Raw genomic sequence first — 5,760 nt, 5'->3', positions numbered from 1 at the left:
AATGGAAATTAAATAATATAAAAGAACCCAGAGATGTAGGGGTGCTTTTTTTTTGTTTTACTTTTGTAGATGTTAAATTTGCAGATGATTACTGCAATAAATATTTCAAAAAGATTCATTGCTCTTCCTTTTTGCTTTTACCAGTAGCAGTTTAGAAGTCTGGAGTAAAAAAGTGCACAAGTAGGTCAAATGCATTAGTTAATTTCAGGTGGTTAATCAAAGATCCATACAACATCATCTGATATGATTTCATAGTTTAAAGCACTATTTATGTATTTTTTTATGATAAATAAGTGCTAAAAAATGTTTTTGCTTGCGCGCTTTGCACGCTCACATGAATTATTTGTGCCCCAGGTGTGCCCCAGTACAGTATTAGGTCTAGTGACGCCCCTGGGCGAGGGTCACCACTTTGTGAACAAATGTGTGAGCAAATTGTCGAACAGTTTAAGAACAACATTTCTCAACGAGCTATTGCAAGTAATTTAGGGATTTCACCATCTACGGTCTGCAATGTCATCAAAAAGTTCAGAGAAACAGGGGAAATCACTGCATGTAAACGATGATATTACGGACCCTGGATCATTTAGCCGGTACTGCATTTAAAAGTGACATAAGTGTGTGAAGGATATCACCACAATAACTTAACCTGTACATCAAGCAAGATATGGGAAATAATTCCACTGGAAAGGCATAAAAAAAAGAAAAAAACTTCTCAGTCCCCAAATGTTTATTGAGTGTTTTTAAAAAGAAAGTGTAACCTGGGCGAAAAAACCCCATTAAATATCCTTATTTAAATATCCTTTCAAAACCCCATTGAATATTCTTTCAAATCAAATATATTTCTATTTAAATATAATTTTACTTAAATATCCTTTATATTCAAATAACCTTTCAAATCCCAAATAAATATCCTATTTATCTTTGTTGTCTTAGCTGTCCTTGCGTGCGTCATTACGTCACGCGGTCACATGACCACGTGCGTCAGGACTTCACGTGGTCACATGAGCTCACGCGTCATTGCGTCACGTGGTCACGTGACCCATCGCGGGAAGAATAAAATCCGGTAGTGGGCTGCTTCCAGGAAGAGCGAGAGCTGCAAGTATGTGACTCGGTTTTGACGCTTTAATTATTAACTAAGCCTTTTAACTGAAATGTAATAATGTCGAACTGCAGGAGCCAACTACTGAAGCCGTGAGTCGTCGTGCGAGAGTGTTTAAGTGTGATTTATCTGCGGTATTGGTGAGTTGCATCTGTGTAGCTTAGCCGCTACATTCGTTTTGAATGGAGCTGTTAGCATCTACTTATATGACTGTTTCTCTGAATATAGTAAACTGAATGAAACCTTACCTCTGTCAACAATTGTCTGATTTGTTTCTGGGTTGTGTTATTTGTTTGGTTGTCAATGCTATGCATCCAATGCATTTTATGATGCAGTCCAGTCAACCACTGTCTGCTATGCACCTTATACGTGGATGCAATGGGTACATTTTGATCATCCATCCATCCATTTTCTACCGCTTATTCCCTTTTTGGGGTCGCGGGGGGCACTGGCGCCTATCTCAGCTACAATCGGGCGGTAGGCGGGGTACACCCTGGACAAGTCGCCACCTCATCGCAGGGCCAACACAGATAGACAGACAACATTCACACTCACATTCACACACTAGGGCCAATTTAGTGTTGCCAATCAACCTATCCCCAGGTGCATGTCTTTGGAAGTGGGAGGAAGCCGGAGTACCCGGAGGGAACCCACGCATTCACGGGGAAAACATGCAGACTCCACACAGAAAGATCCCGAGCCTGGATTTGAACCCCGGACTGCAGGACCTTCGTATTGTGAGGCAGACGCACTAACCCCTCTGCCACCGTGAAGCCCACATTTTGATAATATTAGAGAATTAATATTTTGATATAACAGTTGTATTATTAATTCTAATTGGATTCATGAATTATTTATTGTTCAATATTAACAAATATACTTGCTATTTGAATACAGTAGTATTTAGTATCTGAATGTATTTTGTGTGTGCGCACTGGAAAATTGACTGGTCCTGCTCTTGTTATGCAGGCCAGGTTGGATGGTGAGCTAGAGCCTGAACTAGAGTCTGAAGCTTTATTCCTGGAACCAAACCAACCGAACTGAATCCACCCAACCGAGCCCCGGGCGGGTAGGAGGCTCCTCAGCAGCCGCTCTGTTTCTTCCCTTTGTTTTCCATAATGCAACGTGTTCATTTCTGTCCTCCTGAACCTTCACATTTAACCCGTTACCTTCACTAAAACCCCTCTGGACACTGCCACCACAACGTGGACTTTGTGAGGTCGTTTAATGAACTGTCGTGTTGCGCTTATACCATCTTTGGTAAAAACAAGGACTGAATCAAGTACTGTATCACATTGTAAATATTGAACGCTCTGTAACTTATGTTGAAAATGTGAATGGCCATTTGAATTTACATGTCTGTTTTTTTATTTTTCCTATAACTCTTTAATATAATTTGGTACCATTTAAACTTAAATCCTGTGTTCAGTCTTCATTACTCTCCATTCCTAGAGCTGAATTTAGTTTATTCTGATCCAGCCCAGTTATATAATTCACTGTTTACCTAGTACATGTACAGTGCTTTACTAAAGTAACTTACAGGCTACAAAAGGCCATGTTAACACAGTGATAAAAATGCCCCTGTGCCAACTTTTTTTGCAATGTGCTGCCGCCATTCAATTCTAAGTTAATGATTATTTCCAAAAATAAAGTTAGTTTCTCAGCTTGAACATTAAACATCTTGTTTTTGCAGTCTATTTAATTGAATATAAGTTTAAAAGCATTTGCAAATCATTGTATTCTGTTTTTATTTACCATTTACACAACGGGCTAACTTCACTGGTTTTGGATTTTGTAATTGAAAGGGAGATAATTGCTGAGCATTTTGTCTGCTGTAATGCTGCACAATGTTGGGGACATATAGGATTACAGTTGTCTGTGGCTTCATGTCAATATCTACCTGTACTTATTTGACTGATTCAAGCTTTTTTTGTTATGTATTTATTTTATATATATTAGGGATGCACCGAATATATTCGGCCGAATATGGCAAAAAAAGCCACATTCGGCCTTCGGTGGAATGAGTTAAATGCAAGGCCGAATAGTGGTGTATGATGCAATTTTTGGACGCGGTGACGCAATCAACCAACATGCAGTGACGCGGTGACGTTGTAACCCGGCGCCTTCGGAAAAATGTCAGCAATGTGGAGATATTTTAAAGTGACAAAAGTATTGCAGTTTGCAACGAATGTTCAACCAAACGGTCTCGAGGAGGTGCCTCGTGGCCGACGTCTTTGAGAGGACGAAAAAGTTTGCGACTGACAGTGCCAAAGCAAACGGAATTACAAAGAAGGTAATGGAGTTTATGGCTTTGGATGATCAACCGTTTAGTGTTGTGGAGGACATTGACTTTCGGAGACTCCTGGAGCACATTGAGCCCCGTTACACGATACCGAGCAGACGGTATTTATCTGATGTTTGCTCTTTACATTGTGTGTGTGCTGTTTACATTATTAGCCTGTTGTGTTGGCTACCTGTATGAGGTTACAAGCACACACTTATTGAGATTTAGTGGGGCCTCTGTTTACATCAGTGGTTCCCAAAGTGGGCGGTACCGCCCCCCTGGGGGCGGTGGAAAGATCTGGGGGTCGGTGAGGAAGAAGGGGGCGGTAGGGGGGCGGCAGTCCGAAGTCGAAGTCAGAAGTTCGAACGTTTGTTTGACGATTTGTACACAACACGTGCAGCAGGACGAGTCAGTGGACGACGCATCAGGGTCCGGTTACCACACGCCGCTCTGGCCCAGTCAGATCCGACAGCATAGACTACAAAAGCAAAAGCTCAGGTTTTTAATTTCAAGCTTGTAATGTTCAGAATTTTATCTTATAATAAAAACCGCATTCTGGCGGTCAACATCATCTTGAGTTCAAGTCAACATGAAATTGGGGACTCGCCAGAACGCGCCGTGTTGTGTTGTGTTGAGCTGGTTAGGGTGGTGCATTCACTGATATATATTGTTACGAATGTATATGACTTTGTACCTGTGTGTGTGCATATATGCGTGTTCGCGCGTGTGTCATTGTGTGGGTGGCGAGGGTGGCGTGCCTTAGATCACGTCCGCCACCATTTTCTGTGAGTAAATGGAAGAAAATGAATACGTGAGAGGGTAAATTGCTTTTCATACCTTCAATGTTGTCATTTTTGTCTTTAAGTAGGCCTATTTATGAAATGCGATAAAATGCTGTATTTTACATGTTTTTTTTTTTTGTTCCAGAATAAAGTATGGCCTTGGTACAGCAAACAAAAAAGAAGTGTCGGCAATATAGTGTGGAATATCTGAAATATGGATTTGTCGCAGCACCACACAACCAACAGCAACAAATGTGTCTATTGTGTGATAGAGTGTTTTCAAATGAAGCTATGAAACCTTCGAGGCTTTTGGAACATTTGAAGAAAATGCACTCTGATAAAGCAGACCAAAACTTGGAATATTTTCAGTCACTCCGAGACAACGTTCGGAAATGGAAAACCATCGGAAATATATTTGACAGCATTTTACAACAATCTACAAAATAAACAAAATAAATTGGTTTACTAAATTGGGTTTTATTTGTGAAATACACATTTGTGTTTAACCTTTCTCTTTTCAAATTGCAGCATACCAAATATCAAGAAAGAGGTGTTTGTTTCCATATGTGTCTGTGGGGTGGGGGGGGGGGGGGGGCGCTAGGAATTCACTGGGGAGCCAAGGGGGCGCCAGCCTGCAAAAGTTTGGGAACCATTGGTTTACATTGTAAGCCTGTTGTGTAGGCTACCTATATAAGTGTGAGGTTACAAGCACACACTTATTGAGATTTAGTGGGGCCTCTGTTTACATTATTAGCCTGTTGTGTAGGCTACCTATATAAGTGTATGACGTTACAAGTACACACTTAATTGAGATTTACTTGAGCCTTCTGTTTACATTATTAGTCTATCCACTGTGGCTAAGCAGACTTTTGCCAAAAGGACAATAATTAATTTGTTGTGGGTTTATCCACTTTAATGCACTTTATTTTTTTTTGGAATGCATCTTTTGTTTTAAGGCCTAATATGAATGAAAAACTCTGTGCTTTTTTTGAAAAGCAAAGGCTACTGGAATATTAAAAAAATGTCAATATTCAATAAAAAATTACTTTATTTAAAAAACATGTCTAAAAATGTATTCTAGGCTATTTTTCCAATATAAAAAAAATTGTGAAAAGCTGCATTCATTATTCGGCCAAGCGTTTAAATTTCATTCGGCTTTGGCTTCGGCCACAAATTTTCATTTCGGTGCATTCCTAATATATATATATATATATATATATAAATAAAGGGCAGCATGGTGAAAGAGGGGTTAGTGCGTCTGCCTCACAATACGAAGGTCTTGGGATCTTTCTGTGTGGAGTTTGCATGTCCTCCCTGTGACTGCATGGGTTCCCTCCGGGAACTCCAGCTTACTCCCACTTCCAAAGACATGCACCTGGGGATAGGTTGATTGGCAACACTAAAATTAGCCCAAATGTGTGAATGTTGTCCGTGTATCTGTGTGGGCCCTGCGATGAGGTGGCGACTTGTCCAGGGTGTATGCCGCCTTCCGCCCGATTGTAGCTGAGATAGGCACCAACGACCTCAAAGGGAATAAGCTGTAGAAGATGGATATATATATATATATATATATATATATATCAAGGTTTATTTAT

The 5,760-nt window shown here is 40.3% G+C and overlaps 1 long non-coding RNA gene across 1 annotated transcript; it reads left to right on the top strand.

The window, feature by feature from the left end:
* The first annotated feature begins 1,034 nt into the window (after positions 1-1,034).
* LOC133545016 (uncharacterized) lies at positions 1,035-3,652 on the top strand. Its single transcript, XR_009804708.1, has 3 exons — positions 1,035-1,099; positions 1,174-1,239; positions 2,069-3,652. It is a non-coding gene; the product is annotated as an uncharacterized LOC133545016 (long non-coding RNA).
* The last annotated feature ends 2,108 nt before the right edge of the window (positions 3,653-5,760 follow it).

This window comes from Nerophis ophidion, linkage group LG28 (assembly GCF_033978795.1).
Source record: "Nerophis ophidion isolate RoL-2023_Sa linkage group LG28, RoL_Noph_v1.0, whole genome shotgun sequence".
NCBI lineage: Eukaryota > Metazoa > Chordata > Actinopteri > Syngnathiformes > Syngnathidae > Nerophis > Nerophis ophidion.
The sequence above is the reverse complement of the archived record's forward strand: the minus strand, read 5'-3'. Positions and strand labels throughout refer to the sequence as shown.